Source organism: Mauremys reevesii, linkage group 4, assembly GCF_016161935.1.
Source record: "Mauremys reevesii isolate NIE-2019 linkage group 4, ASM1616193v1, whole genome shotgun sequence".
Classification (NCBI taxonomy): domain Eukaryota; kingdom Metazoa; phylum Chordata; order Testudines; family Geoemydidae; genus Mauremys; species Mauremys reevesii.
In genome coordinates this window covers 80,326,520-80,343,487 of record NC_052626.1, presented here as the reverse complement: position 1 = coordinate 80,343,487, position 16,968 = coordinate 80,326,520, and the positions used below count along the sequence as shown (strand labels likewise).

General features: G+C 40.8%; 1 protein-coding gene across 2 annotated transcripts in view; it reads right to left on the bottom strand.

Annotated features, from left to right (window-relative positions):
• Positions 1-16,968, bottom strand: part of SLC1A2 (solute carrier family 1 member 2) — a 114,112-nt gene that overhangs the window by 71,636 nt on the left and 25,508 nt on the right. The window lies entirely within an intron of this gene.

The following is a 16,968-nucleotide window of genomic DNA, read 5'->3' as shown; positions in this document are numbered from 1 at the left end:
AGGTTGTTAAATGATTATTTGGACAGTGTGTAATACAGGCATGTCAAAATAATCTTATTCCTTCTTTGTCATTGTTTTAAAGATATAAGGGATAAATTTTTCAATGTGGGCATCTGAAATTAGGTACCCTGAACATCTACCTTTAGAGGCTCAAATTTGAAAATTTGGATCTCACGACCTTCATTCCCTTTGAGCAAGACCATTCCTATCACTTTGATTGAAATGCACAACTGTCCTCTGTGTGTATATCGCAGCCTGCAGCGCACATGGGGTGGGGAATAATGGCCATTCAGCAACCTACATGTGAAATTATTTTCCCTAGATCCTTAACTTCTCTTCTGAGGCATTCGGAATGTTGTCTGTTCCTGACTCATTAGGGACTACCCAGTTACTGCAATGCCCCATAATACTTGCTTAAAGTGATCACAACTTATCAAAATAAAGAGTAGAAGTTGTATTATTTTTAATACATGCAGTTTGGAGCCTGAAGGGTTCAATCAAATTAAACAGAGGATCAAATTAGTCAGTGATTTAATTAAACCAAGTGGAAGGCAGAATAGACCCATGGGATCTCACCTCAATTTTTCTCTTAATCCTCCTTTGTCCCAGAAAAAACACCCTCGTTGGAGGGATCTCTCCTTCAGGCTGGAAGGCTGGATGAGGCAGTTTTTTGGAGCTCCTCAGTAGAGGTCCTGGCTCATTCAGTGAGGATTGCTGGTGCACCTCACCCCAACCTACATGTATCTCTGAGCTGAATTAGCTGTATCAGCAGTCCTCTCTCAAGAACTGAACTCCTCTGAATATGCACCATCTCAATGGTGTTGGAGTGAAATTAATTAATCAGAGCAATAATTTAGGTGAACAACCTCACTAAAAAAATTTTGCCTAAAATTTCTGAAAGATCAAAAGAAGATGGAGAAGGAAAGAGTGGAAGTATACATGGATCTTTTCTTGACACCTATGGAAAGCAACCTTCCTGTTCATTACTCTCCCTGCTACACATCTGCCTTCTCATTGTGTAAGTCACACCCATTTGCGCACCTTTTGAATATCATATGTGCACAAGTTGCACCATAATTCACATTACCAGTGAATTTGAGCCCACATGTCTACCTGTAAAATAAAGAAGAGAACCATGCTATTCACAATGTCAGGTCAAAAGCCATGGAAAAAGATTTTCCAATGCCTAATTTACATGTAAACCAAAAGGAAGTATTTAGCAATCAAAAGTATCACATCTGCTGTTATCACCTCATTTACTTTACTAAAGTTCAGAGCAATGAATGCCATATCATCTATCTGGCCTTAATTCCACTGTGAGGTTTATAGTTTGGAATGAACAAGGTCTTATCTTCAGGACCAGTCACTAAAAGCCTTCCTTCTGAAACCTCCACTTATTACTGGGGTTTACACTGTAGCCAGGAGTGCTGCTTCCTTTCCAGCAATAAAGCTATACAAACCCATAACGCCTTGTAGTTTGTATCCAGCAGCAGAGCCTAGACAAGATATGTTGTTGCCTGTGTTCCAGAGTTAAGACCTATTTCCTTATGCTTCATCACATTTCTTTGCCTTGAATTGCTCCTATCATATACTGCTCCCCTCACTTTTGGTAGGCTGTGGTCACAATAACTTTGAGAAGATGAAAAGAAAACTAATTTTGGGAGAATGGAAGCAGAACAAGGATTTTCATCCACCCAATAGCTTTTGCCATGCCCACAGAATGCAAAACTATATCCCTGTAGATAAAGCTGGAGTTACTGAGAAATTTTTGAGAAACCATAGTGCTCTCCTGATGTTGTAATGCATTTTCCTAGTGTCTTCTATCTGAAAATCTTCAAAGCACCATTCGCAGGCATGAATTAATTAAGGCTCAGTTCACCTCATGTGAGACACAGTAAACCTCGTTATTCCCATTTCACAGATTGGGCAATTCACTTAATTTTCCCCATGTCAGGTACAGCATATCTGTGGTATATATGGAATAGAACTCGGATCTCTTGTCTCTGAGTTCTGTGCTTAAACCACAAGGCAATTGAACTTGAAATAAATGTTATTTTATTGTCCTGTGTGGAATGTGCCCTTTTCATAACAGACTTAAGCTATGGTGCACTGAAGTGGTAAGTAAAGTACCACAGAAATTATTCTCAAGTCAGTTAGAAGGGGGAAACAATCCCTGACACAAACAGGCTTCATTTTCCTTGAATGTATTCAAATCCAATTTGAATGGGGGCAGGAGAATTACAAATTCCTTTGAAAATAAAGTATTAAAAATTAGAGAGAAGCCCAAATAAAAACCATAGCTCCAAACGCCTCTGAGCTTCAATGGAGTGTTTGAAACCTGAAGCTTAGGGTTTTGTAAATGATGACTATCTTTTACAGAGGTCTGAATCAAAATTATGGACCCAAATGCTATTGAATTGAGAGATACTCAAAACTCACTGTAGAAAATGGAGTAACTTAGTGGTGAAGTAGGCCCTTTTATTCCATCTCAGAGAAAAAACTACGAAGAAGGAAGGGAAAGCAATAAAATGAAAATGAAATATTGCCCTCCAGTTATCTCACTGCCCCACAGAAAAAGCAGCAAAGTAAAGAAGGTGGTTCACTCTTCTGCTATCTTTCATTGTCACGACACTTAAATGTTATCATCTCAGCTTATATAAAATTCTGAAGCTGTTCTATGCTATTTTATAGAAGATGAATTTAATCCTCATATGAACTTCAAACAACATCCCATGCAATTAGTAGAAGGTTTAAAAACCAAAGATGAAATTAAATATAAATATATATATAAATATATATAATATTCATATATGAATGACTTTACTGCTTTCCTCCAGCTTAAGTTCATGGAACAATTAGACTGTGTCTATTTAATATGAATTTCACATATGATTTCAATGACAGAAATCTGTTTGACTGTTTACATTTAGTCATTTAAAGGCCACCGTTCAATTTCTATACACTCTTTCTCTTGCTCTCTAATTTAGTACATACTTCATTATTTCCAAAATATGAAATGCCTTTCTCTTGCTTTATTTAAAATGAATGTAAAGGAAAAGAACTCTCAAAGAGGAATTCCATGCTCTGTTGACAATACAGGCTTAGCCCATGTGAACATTTAGCATTTCAAGCATTTTTTTTCTTCCTACTGATTGTTATTATCCAGATGTAGGTCCAAATTCTGTTCTCATTTATACTGATTAAATTGACTTTAATATGAAACTGAGAGCAGAATTTGGCCAAAGTGTCAGTCTGACTCTGAATCAGAGATTAGTCCTGACACTGGTTAACTTAATCCTTGACAAATGATGAGTCCCAAATGTCTGTTGGGCCTTCCATTATGCTGTATCAATATGTCAGCCAGCATTGACCCAAAATTCTGAAGTGAATATTTGTCCCAAAGGATCAAGACAAAAAGGAATACCAAGCCCTCAGGTCCAACAGAGCCACATTCAGCAGTAGAACCTGAGGAGAATGCAACTGTATCTTAAAGCCACCTTCATACTCCTCTGATATTATGAGCAGTCAGGGCTGATTCTCCCCCACACACAAATTATACTTTGCTTAAAGTCTGTGGGCCAGAGTCTGTTCAGCTCCAGATCTGCTCTAATTTATGTCAGTAACTGCCTCCTGTGGATCATTTTGTCAGCCGGAGTGCCAACAATTCTAACCTCATCCCCTTCTGCCTTGTTGCAAGTGTGTGGGGGTAAGAAGGAGGTGCCATACAACAGGCTCTGCTAGCTCTGTGCCATCCAGGGCTTCCCTGATACAAAAGCAGCATTCCATCCTCTTTGTGCCACGGGCTAAGCAGAAAATGGACATAGCAGAGACAAAGGATCTTCCCACACTCAATATCAAATCTGTGCAAGTTACAGCATTTCACCACTTCCACTATTATTTGTATCCCTGTTAAATAACTGATATTCATGGGGTTGTTTCTAAGGCCACAGGAAAAGATCTTGCAACATTTCATTAGGTGTAAGCTAGAAAAAGAATACTCAGGCAGGTGTTTCCTATCTGTTGCCCTTTTACTTGGCTGCAGTTCAGAGTCTTTCACTTGGCCTGACTTCCACTGTGTGATATTTTGATGAGGAGTGGATGAGATCTTATCCCGAGGCTGTCACTGGAAGGGGATTACTGGGTGACATCATAACAATCAAGAGTAGATAAGTAGTGACGGGCAAGATGTGAAGGGGAAGGAAGACCATGGACACTGTCACCTTGAATAGAGGCAGTAGAGGCCCACAAGTATTGTTGTGCTCCATGCCTTCACAGGAGAACTCAGTAAGAATGAGGCTCCTGGTGCCTCTCTTCCCTTCCACACCTCCCCAAAGACTGAACATAATAGAGAAAGAAAGCCCCTCTTGAAATTAACTTACTATGGCGCTGATTCTGCTTCCCTTACTGATGTTGAGCAGCACTTACTCTACATGAGTAGTACTATTGAATTCAATTGGATTAGTGCTTCTCCCATTTAGTTAAGGTGACCAGATAGCAAGTGTGAAAAATCAGGACAGGGGGTGAGGGATAATAGGACCCTATATAAGAAAAAGACCTAAAAATCGGGACTGTCCCTATAAAATCGGGACATCTGGTCACCCTACATTTAGTAAATGTTGCAGCACTGGTAAATGTCCTAAGGAATCAATAGAATGCACCAGACCCGGGATCCCATTTAGTTTGGTACCAAATCTAAGCATGGGAAATGTTGGCCCTTAACATTTAAAAGGAGAGAACAGCAGGTTCTGATGGGATACATTTAGATCTAAAGGTTAGGAAAGACTGTCACAAAGATGAGCACTTAAAAGGTATGAAACTCGCATTAATATGAAGGCAGAAGTACTGGAGCTACCAAAATGCAATTTATTAGTCATATGGAGTGGTGTGGGTTTAGATAATATCCTATTAAAGATTCAAGAAGCTTTTCTGTGACCTGAATGGGAATGAATCTTGGCAGACGGCAAACAGCCAGCAATAACTACTATCATCTCTTTGCAAATTTGCTCTGCTTCCCACACCAGATTTCACCTTTGATTGGTTACTTACAGGGAAACTCTGGCCAATCAGAATGAGAAATAGGTGGTGTGTGGCCCAGTGTTCTGTCACATTCTGTATATAGTTGTACATTTTGTGTCCAAAACTGACCTATGTTCCCAGCTGAAAACAAACAAAAAAATCAATCTCAGTTTCAACAGAATTGCTAGCAGCCATGCGACTTCTGAGCTGCTGCAAGCTAGGACAGATCTGGGTCTGTCCAAGTCCAGATTTGTTGATTTTTTTTCTTGGACTGTAAGACTCACCTTGTTTTTCCTGCCTCATGTTGGGGGAAGGAGGCTGGAGAGGATTGTTTGGAGAATGGAGAGAGAATGGGAAGAGATGGAGAGGTCTTTTTCTCTATGGTCTATTTTTATATACTTTCTTGAAGCCTGTGGGTCAGATTCTCAGCTGACTTCAGTGGAGCTATGGTCATGTATGCTAGCTGAGGATCTGGCCATGTGGATGAAATTCACCCTACAAACACAATGGAGTATACATACTGACAAGCTGAGGGGACAGAATTTGGGTTTCACCAGCAGATTTACATTTCACTGGTGCTCCATGGGAAACTCATTCATATCCCAGCTGGCCTGGTCCTGCCCCTTCTCAGTTCATAGGTTATGTCCTGGGCTCTGGGCCCCCCAGTGCCGCAGGGATGTTGTCAGCTGTGTATGCCACTCTCCACCCACCCTGTCAGACTTTCTGCCACTGAGGGTGTGGGGTTTGAAGCCCAGGTTCATGGGTGAACCAGACCCTGAGTTTTTAATTTTTGTATCATACTCAAGGCATTTGAGAGGTATCATTGAAAACTAACCTGTTATCTGACAGTCTGGAGCCTCCTTATGCTACATCTTTCACAGACTGAGCACAACAGGCTGAGGGTCCTGTGTTGGAGGAGCTGGGCAGCCTGTGTTGTACATTTTCTCTAGCGATAATGTGAGGACTCATGTTACTGTGACACTAACTCACAGGCTCGTCTGAAATTAGAACTATGAAGACGTTGGGGCAGCTTTCTGCCACTTCACCTGCACAAAGTTGCCTTAAAGCTGACTTAACCAGCTCTCAGAGAATCTACCCTGCATATCTGAATCCTTGGGTGACCCTTTCTGAAGTCAGCCCAGGGTCCAGGGCCAGGGGAAGTGGGGGTAGCTGAGTTTCCCTTGGAGCTCATTGAGAGTCAGCATAATTTAGAACTTCAGACAGATCCAAGTTATACCAGGGACCAGCCCTGTGCAGTGCTTCATCTGTGCCTTATAGGGACTACTCCTTGAGTCCATGGTCTACTCAGTGGTTGACATCTTTTCTGAGACTTCTATATAGGACCCTGCCAACCCTTAGGGACAAGAGGCTACATCAGGCTAGTGCTTCATGGACTGTAAGTTCTTCAAAGAAATGGGGAAAGACAACTAGATGACCTTTCACCCTTCTGTACTGGCGCACAGAGCTGCCCAGCCCTAGATGGCAGTGAACACTGCACCCTGCTAAGTAATAGCACAAGGGCTGTGTCTCCCTGAAGCACATTCCCACAGAACTTATACCTCAGGTCTGTGCTACATGACTTGTCCATGGTGAAGCAAGTCAGGAACAGCACCCAAATCTCCTCACTTCCACAGCTGCACTGTTCTTCCTCCCTTGGGGTCTGATCCAATTTCATTAAAGTCCATGATTTCAGTGGGCTTTGGACCAGGTCTGCAGTCCTGCTTAAGAGGGCGATGGGCAAAACACAAGCTGAAAGTCACTGAAGGAATTAATCTAAAGGGAGGGGAGGAGAGGAGCTTCCCCTTTGCGTGCTATAGGATGTAAATATACCACTATGGCACATTCCCTTTTTGTCACTGTTTTGCTGGCTTACGCACAAACCACGTCCAGCTGCTCAAGAAGAACAGCACAGCTGGTGAAATAATATTTCTTTTTATAACTCATTCTGGACATGTACACAGAAAACAGATGCAAACACATTGATAATGCATGCCCCACCTCCCTCCAGGAGAGAAACGAACCACAGAAACTAAAGGCAGACAAGACTGCTTATAGGTCAGATTGTTCCCAGCTGATCCTGGGGATTGGGGAGGGAAACAAGGGAAAGAGGGAACAAAGAACTTCTTCATCATCATTTTTACCCTTCACAAAGGCTGGTAACCATAGGCAGTCCATATGCATCTCTCTCTTGAGGGCAGGCAAGTTGGGGAGCCATGGTTTCTCCATCCTTTCCATACTGTGATGGTACACTCAGGGGGAACCACAATGCCTTCCCTGAAAGGAATACTCCCTCTGGGTGCTAAGGAGCTCCAGGAGGGATTCCAAGGCAGAGTCTATCCCAGAACTCCCCTGGTTTGGGGTTGTTCCACACCACCCCCAATACAAGCCAGTGTCTACAAGGAATGGTTCAGTTCTACACAAGGATCTCTACCTACTCTATTCCTTCCTACCCCACTTCAGCCTTTCTCAAGGCTTTTCCTACTGTACACTCTCCCCAATTTTCTCTAGTGCAGTTTTAAAGGGCTCAAGTGACAATACATTCACTCTGCAAGGAAACTGTGTCCAGCGGGAGGAGAGGGGGGGTTAAACTTTTTCAGATATTAGTTTTTGCAAAGGCATCAAAGAGTACTCCCATCCCCAAATTCATTTTACTGCAGCATGGAAATAATTAGCTATGAAAATTCCTTTGGGGACACTGGAAATGGATGTACAATCTGGTGAATAAAAAATGCACCATATGATACTGTTTCTCCTCTATCAAACACAAACACATGCATAATTATCCTTCTCAACTGACTGTCATCAGACTTAATTAGAATATATAGCTTAGTGAGCTTCAAACAAAAGACTAGACACTGATTAAAAATAAAAGAGCAACACCTAATATTATATGAGCAATCAGTGTTCATACTTCAGGGCATATACTTATTATCAACAAGGCCCAAGAAGAAACCCCACTATGGTAAATTTCAGGGCAAGGTGCATTACTGAGGTTTAAGTTGGATCATCAGGCACTGAGTACAATAAAAAGCACATTATTAGACAGAACTAGTCCAAAATTTCATTTGAAATTTTATTCACTAAAATGGCCTTTTTCAAACCATACATTTTTGCTGGAGATTTTTGTTCCTTTCTAAATTTTCCAATTTTTGGATTAAAAACCATAAATCAATTTGTTTTTATTTTTCACTGGAAGGCCAGAAAGTTTCTGTGAAAATTTTTTAGAGGAAATTTAAAATTTTTCATTTAAAAACTTTTTTCACAAAAAACAAGCAAACATTTTCTGACCAGCTCTATTAATAATTTTAGGGAATAACTGATCTGTTATACGGTGGCAATTCCTTATGTTCTTAAACTTATGCGCACACTGATTATTTTACTAATGTCTTTCCATTTGTGATCTTTGTTCTGAATTATTGAAAACATAAATAGGTCATTGAGGGTCACATCCTGGTCTTTCTGAAGACAATGGGAGTTTTACCAGTAGGCCCAGATTTTGGACCTTTCGGTCTAGCTAGGAAAACTGATAATGCTAAGGCAGAAAGGACATCAGAGAGGAGTTGGGTAGCAGACTTAATAGAAAAGATGTTTGGATCTAACCAAAAGACTGGTGTAACATCTGGCAACCATTTGAAAGGTTTGCTAGAAAAGAATCCACAGCTCAAAGTCTGAAAGGAATGACCAGATATTCAGTTTGAGCAATGGAAATAATTGAATAACGACGATTATATAGAGGTTCTCTCACGTGTGTGTGTGTGTTTATTTTTACTTAATCATGAAGTTGGGCCAGGGTGGAGACTAGAAGGATAATTAATAAGATGATTTCATATGTATTTCTAAGGCCAAATTTACACTGGAGTAAGCTGGCTAGTTCCACTGACTTCAGTGGGATTAAGTTTGCTTCTGCTAGTCATGAATTTGCCCCTTAGCACTTATAACAAGGACTTGGAGTCAGGACTCCTTAGTTCTGTTCTTAGTTCTGCCGCTGGACTAAAGTAGCATAGTGTAGCCTCAGTTTACCCTGCTGTAAAATAATATTAATATTACCTTCTACAGAGGTGTGCTATGATGTTTAACTAGAGCATCTTTAGAAACTAGTTTGAACGTCATAACAGAAGTACAAAGTACTGCCTTACTATCAACATTTTATCATTAGCACTGCAAAAAAAAAAAGATTTTACATTTTAAAAAAAGAAAAAGGAAATTCATCTACTGGCATGAGAAACCACTGGCGCATACTCTAATAAACAACTCCAGAGAAGAATCATAAACACAATTACTCAAACTGTCTTACTAGCCACATACCTGCCATGCACCTCTCATTGGTAAGTTTACACGCTATCTGTCATTTTCTATTCTTAGAAAGTCTCTGGAGTCTGGGAATCACACAAATAACTGTGGCAAAATAGAAATCTAGAAGAAGGCCTCAGGGAGTCCACAGCAACCTCTCTTATCTTGTAACAGGGACTTGTCTTGGCAGGCTAGGGTGCCTCTTCAGGTAATCCTCAGACAACCCCAGAACTTTCCCTGGACTAATTTAAAATGAGGGCAAATACGTCCTTATGCGAACTTTACATTTCTGTTCCTTTCTACCTTGGTTATTATTCAAGACAACAGCAGTAGTGTGCTATTGATAAAAAATACATAACCATATTTAGGACAGTTGCAGAGTATCCTCTTATGATTCCAATTTTATAGTCTCAACTCCCAGTGCATTTTACATTCCCCCGCCCTGCAGATGTCTCTATGGGAGCCAGTGAAATAATCTATGTTTCATGCTCCTCATTACAAGCACAGTTACAGACTTGGCAAATAACAGCCAAGTCACTTTAGTCCATGTGTCTTGAGAGTGAAAACAGGATTAAAAAATAGTATAGAAAATAGTACGACTCTGACACACTGCAGAGCCTTTCTGATGTATTGTAAGCACAGTTGTACTCCATCATGTGTCATTCTGCATCTGATTTTTATTTCATTGCTTTTGACATCTCTGTATCATGTTTGTGAATCAAAAATAAATGCACTTAGACCCTCATTCTCCACATGTCCCTACCATATTTAAAGCTGTGCTCTATCTAGGGTAGAAAAGGCCGAGGGCCAGATTCTGATCTCAGTTACCCCAATGGAAAGCAGCAGTAACTCCAGTGAACTCAGTTATACAGTTAGTAAATGGGAGACCTTGGAGTTACATTTGATTTTCCACCCACATAACTGATCAGAATCCAGGCCATAATTTTACATACATTTAGAAGAGTGGGCTACAAGAGGAAATTTATGTATTACACACACACATACACACACACACTGATCTCTCTTATACCAGTTTTACAGTTGTGTAATTCTAAGTCAAATTCTTCTTACATGTACATAGTGCTGTTCCCATTGAAGTCAATGAAAGTTGCATGGCTGTAACTGAGAAGAGAATTTGGCCTATTGATTTCAGTGCAGTTACTCCAGGTATATAGAGGCTTAAATTAGAATCAGGGCATGGTTCTGTAGCACTTTTTGGACCTGATTCGCCACTGGACCCATTCCTCTTTTACACTGTTACTGTATTAAATTCAATAGTTACAATAGTAAAAAACTAGATTTTGACTGACAGACAAACATTTTGGTGTCTGCTCACTTAATTTAGTTTCCCATGGATGAATAATTTTCTAAATATTTCTCTTACCAATGTTCTGGATGACTCAAACCTTTGGATTATTAATACCAAATTCCATGATAAATGTGTTTGAAAAGCAGGGAGTTTTAACACAGATCATGCACTAAACTCTTCTTTGTTCTAATTACACCTCCCAAGTGACCTCTTCAGAAAGAGAAAACAGAGAGGAAGCTAATATCTCCTAGAATATTAAATCATTTTTGCAATTCAAAGAACTACTACAACATATTTTGTTAGAGAAACATAAATATTCCACCTCATTTTGCAAAGAGCTTATTCTGGTGCTAGATTCTGATACTCTTACTCACACTGAGTAGCACCAGGTGTTACTCTAATCTAAGTGTATCAGGATCTGGCCTTTTATATTTAAACAGTTACATATCATGTGGCAGGCTCTTCTCAAAATGCAGCAAATGTTGTACACAGAAACTATAAAATATGGTGCCAACTCAATAAATACAATACTGAGAAGCAAAGTACAAACCTCATTGTACTTAAAATAGTTTGAATCACTGTTTTCATTCTAAATATATGTATCATGTGGTGTATGTGTAACTGTACTTTGTAACTCACTGAACAGTGCAGTTGCTTCCATCTTGTAAAGCTAATAACTTTGTTTTCTGACCAATGAAAGGAAAGCCCAGTACATTTTTGAAAGCATAGAACATTGTGCAGAAAGCAAACTGAGCCAGCTTTTCATCCATAACCCTTGTTTCTGCTTATTCCAAACTGCAGCTTGAATATTAACTATTCTCAAAATATACCCTACAGTTGCTTCTTCTCCAGAGGTAAAGCTGAAGCTGCTAGAATGCTGCAGGAGGAGCAGTAGTAAGGCAAAATCTGCCACTCAGAATAATAGCAGAGTTTAATCAATTCAAGTCCCCACTTCACCAAGCACTAAGATGACATTCTAGTAAAGTAACCCATCTGTCCACCACATCCTAAAAGGGCACAGTCTAGGGAAAACAAATGGTAAAGTATTAATGTCAGTTATCATTTTCCAGGATCCTTGTTGTACATGATAATAGCATTTCTGATTTTCTTAGATCTAATGGGAAGAGAAATGGGTCATCTGATGATAGTCCTTGAAAGATCTGATGATAGAATCTCAGGTAAAATGTTCAAAAATGCCTAAGTGATTTAGGAGCCTAATCTCTCAGGTACTTTTGCAAATTTTACTGATCCACAAACAGCTCAACAAACTGTGGTTGGCATGTGTGAAAAGATACCTTGCTGATACATTAAATCTGTAATAAACTTTACTAAAAACAAACAGTAAGGGCCTTGATTACTTGATTGCCTTCAGTCTTGCTAATTATCATCCTTCGCAACAGCCATTTGAGGCTTGTTTTAAGGCAGTGTGTGTGTTTTCCCCATTTGTGCTGACTTGAGGAGTCGTCCGATTGTTTACTTTTCAGACTCAACCAACAGAATCATTCCATCTCCTATCCATCTCTTTCATTCATTAAGGGGTCCCCTAAACCACAAATAAATGTAAGGATTTGTCAAATTTACAGATTCATAGATTTGGAGGTCAGGAGGTCATCTAGTCTGATCTCCTGTATAACACAGGCCATAGAATGACTCAAAAATAGTTCCTGTTTGAAACCTGATTCAAAGAAAGCTATAGTAGCACCCGATAGATTTCAATGTCTTGTTGCCTTTTTAATTGAACAGTTCTAATGTATGCTAACTTGTTGGTTGGTTGGATTGTTTAATGACGGAGCAACAATTTTGGAAGTAGCCTTTTGGAAGGAGCCTTTAGCGTTTGTAAAATATGTCACTTGAATATCATGAGTACCAGAGGGGGAGCTAGCACATTGGGGGTCCTAAACAAGAATATTCCCCCTGCCCACACACACAAACACAATACCTAATAAAAAGTGAATGGCTGGGGCGGGGGGGCCTTGAGCAGCTCAGGGCCTTAAGCAATTGTTTAGTCTGCTTATGCAAAGTGCCGGTTCTGATGGGTACCAAGATTTGCCCACATACAAAGCTATTAAACAAAACCACATTGTATCCACATTAAGATTTCACTCATTTCAAAACGAATCAAGTGTGTTCTTTCTTTGAATGTGAGCCCATGTTGTCTTAAGCACTACCCTTCTTTTGTAGTCCTTGTACCTCTTTCTGGATAAAAGCATGACAGTTTATTTTTAGTGAGCTGCAAGAAGATACCAAATGGCTTTTCAATTAATCCTCCTTTATATCCACCCGACTGAAGAGAAGACCTGTTGTAAATGAGCTACAGAAAGGCAGCTAGAATGGTTGTGACACTTCCCTGTTTAAGATTCTAGTGTAATCTTAATAGTGTCTGGGGGAGGGTGGGCTCCACACACCTGTGTTTTTCGTAGTTTGTTTCTCTCTTTCTTGGGGTATTTTTAGAATCACTAGGGAGAAACAAATTCACACCGTTCTGCCTGTAATTGCTCACTGTATTTTAAGGAGGCAGGACTCACACCTGTCTCTAGTTTTCTTGCATTAGGCATGAGATTTTGTTACCTTTATTTTAGCCTCTATAACTACCAAAGGTCTCTTTTCTCAGTTCGTGAAGAGGAGATGGACTTGTGGGTGGCAGATTTATGGGCAGCCCTTGATATTTTATTGTGTTATAATGTATGAGAGAGGCTACTCTAACCTGCCCTGGAGCCAGGGTTGGCAGAGACTCAGCCAAGGAGCTGACAGTCCCTCACAGGCCCCTCCCTGCTTCACCAGGCATCAACTCAGTGAAGCAGAGAACCTGGCCCTACAATGTTAAATATCTATAAAGGGCTCAATTCTGTAACTCTTATTTATGCATGTAGCCCTATTGGCTTCAATGGGACTGCTTGTGAGAGTCTCAGGAATTGGGGCCTGCAGCAGAGCTAGTCTCCAGGAAGCCTCATCAGTACAGCTGTCCTGCAGCAGGCTGGCAGACTGGCTCCACCACCTGATTGGATGCAGCAGGAGAAGCAGCTTGCTGGTTTCTCAATGCTCTTACCCACCACTGTGCATGTTCCTGCATTACCTTGTTCCTTCTGCTCCTGCCTTGCATCTGTCCTGCCCTTGCCTTAAACTCCTCCTTGCCTGCTACCCTGCCCACTCCAGTTACTGACCTCTAGTTTGACTCTCACCTCTGGCTCCTGACTACAGATCCAGCTTGACCCTGGGCTCCGGTTCTCAGTTTCCGCCTTCAAGTTTTGGCTCCAGCTACCCACTCTGGCCACTAGGCTACACTGCTCTCATCCTGGTCAGCTGACAGAGAGCAAGTTTTGCAAAATTGGGCTAGAACTCTTCTCTTCTATGCTACATAATCCCAGCATTTTCCTCTCCATTTCGGAGACAGAGATACAAATACCTACAAGAAAAGACTGCACACTGTACAATTTTTCCTAAAATGACACACCAATCTACTGCTAAGCATGGGATGTTTGTTGAATTACTGGGCAGCTGAGTGCCTTGTAAATACATGCAAATATCTCAGTGATACTCCACTAGATCTCATAAATGAGACTGTAATGGTAGTGTTTTGTCCTATTTTGGGCATGAATTTCAGGTCTTAGATTCCTGGCAGCAATTCATACCATCTCTGAAGGGGAAGTCAGCTGGCTGATTATGGTAGCGTTTAACTCCTGCCAGTCTGTGCAAAGAGCACCATGGATACGGTTGTTGGAATAACAAATGACTTGGCTGCCTCCTAACTGGAAAAGAGGAAAAGATACGATAGTCCTAGGGATGAGGGGAAAATACCAGCAAGAAGAGGAATTGTTTTTGGTAGAAAGAAAGCCCCTGGCGCTTGCAGTAATTCACTATTTATCTCATTCATGTGAAGCAAAGAATGTGTGCAAAAAAATTGTCCTAATCACATCAGCTGAGAAACCTGGCCCATTCCCATTCACCTACATATTGTTGTGTTAGAAGGATTTCTGGAGCATTAGCCAGCCAGCCATCCTTTAGATCCATTACATCAGGCCCCGGGGGCTTTGCATGGTAATAATGATAGACGAGCTGAGAAAAAATTCCATGCGCTAAAATCCCAAAGGCATTTCCTGAGTATTTTATTGCATTTCTTGCTATTTGATTGGTAATGTTTCCTTTTACAGTGTTGAGGAAGAGGGAGTTGTCTGTTATTTCTGAATCATGATTACTTCTGCCTTTACTGAGCAGTTCCAACATCCCCGAATGGCAGCCTGAGTGCGGGTTTGATAAATTGCACACACTGCTCACATGTTGAGTCTCCTTTATCCCCGTTGTTAAGTATCCATTGACATATGGTTCAGGATCTCCCATGGTCCTAGCCATTAGGACGCGCTTACCTCAGACTGGCAATCTGAGCCTTTTTCATGCACATAGCGCTAAGAGACATACTTTCCCTCCTAGAACAAAGTTGGCCTTTCAAAAGTGATCAGACATCACAGTGATGAGCATAGACTATGCAGGTGGTTAGGTGATCCTTCTCCATCAGTTGTGCTGTGTCCACTGACTGTATCCCAAAAACATTCCAGGGGGAGATTTTAAAGCCAGTTAGACTACCCATCTCTCCCCGAGAATTGATGAGAGGAGGTAGGCGCCTACTTTCCATTGTGCCCTTGAAAATCTCCCTCCCCGCCCACCAATGAAATAAGAGATATTAGGCCAGAGGTTGGCAACCTTTCAGAAGTGCTGTGCCGAATCTTCATTTATTCATCTAATTTAAGGTTTCACGTGCCAGTAATACATGTTAACGTTTTTAGAAGGTCTCTTTCTATAAGTCTGTAATATATAACTAAACTATTGTTGTATGTAAAGTAAATAAGGTTTTTAAAATGCTTAAGAAGCTTCATTTAAAATAAAATTAAAATGCAGAGCCCCCTGGACTGGTGGCCAGGACCCGGGTAGTGTAAGTGCACTGAAAATCAGCTCGCGTGCCGCTTTCGGCACCCGTGCCATAGGTTGCCTACCCCTGTATTAGGCCAGTTAGGCCATCACACATGACAATCTAGGATTGTTCCCTGTAGTATAGTTGAGTGATTTGACCAATCCACAGTTAAAGGATGAAGTAATGGATCTTCTACTATTTCCCTTGGGAAACTATGTCACAGCCTAATTAATCTCATCATTAATAAATAAATACATTCATTCATTAGGAATTTTTTCTGGATACTCAATCTAATTTCTACTTTGTTTCATTCTATCTCACTATTCCTAATTATATCTCCTTGGATAAAGCTAATGAATTCCTTCTCCTTGGAATTGCAAATGCATGTTTAACTCTGGAGTTCTACATCTCAGCATGCTGCTCAAATATTAGAGGAAAATCCTGTGCTAAGCACTAACACACTACATGATTCTCAGATACTTAAAACTTCACACAAACTTATTGAGTTTTCTCCCCCTTATAAAGATAAGCAACAACCCTGCTTTGCTCTCTTATTTTGGTGGACTAATATAGAAAACTTCCCCATACTTGTGTGTGCAAAACTCTCACTCTACCTTTCAGTCTCTCCAAGTAGCCAGCTGTTGTGATGTATATTCTAGATCAGTTGCTGGGGTTAGTCTGCTCCCTGTTTTTTTCAATTATTGAATTCCTATAGTTTTCTCAGTAACGGGAATGCACATTCCTTTCTGTCAGGGTGCAGTGAAGCATGAGCTGACTTGAATGACTGTCAGCAAGGCCACCTGCTCTTCAGTTTATTGTCTTTTTGGTGAGCAATGCACCAGGTGGGTGCCTCTGCAAAGCAATGACTGTTACCTCTCTACTTCCCCTGTTTCATTTTTTCAGTGTGCTCATCAAAGTCCTGTGATGGGCAACTGAGCAGATATGGTTCATGTCTGTTTGGCTGATGAGGAAGCAGCACCTGCCCTAGACCCCTAGCACTCTTTTTCCATCCAAGTACATCTAACCTGTCTTTGATCTTGTTCCTGTATAGTAATGCCCATCTGGAGTGTAAAGAGAGCTAGAGGAGAGCTGTGGGGAAAATCTACATCCTCAAGGTTATAAAACTCCTTGTCAACATATAATGAAGCTTGAGCATATGCACCATCACTGTATGGAAAGGTAGGAGTGGAAGGACTCTCTCTATGGGCACCATGTAACAGAAGTAGAATCAAGATATCACCAGCCAACGGAATTGGTCTAGTGTAGTCATGCTCAGCTCCCCTAGACTTCAGTCAAGTTGCACCTGCCCACACCAAGTCTGAATTTGGCCCCAAAACATAAGTAGCTCTAAACCTAAATCCACAAAGGATGAAGACAGAACTAGCTGAGCCCTGTACCATACTGAATTACCAGTTCTTGAAGGGAAATAATGTTCTGTCCTAGAAAGGTC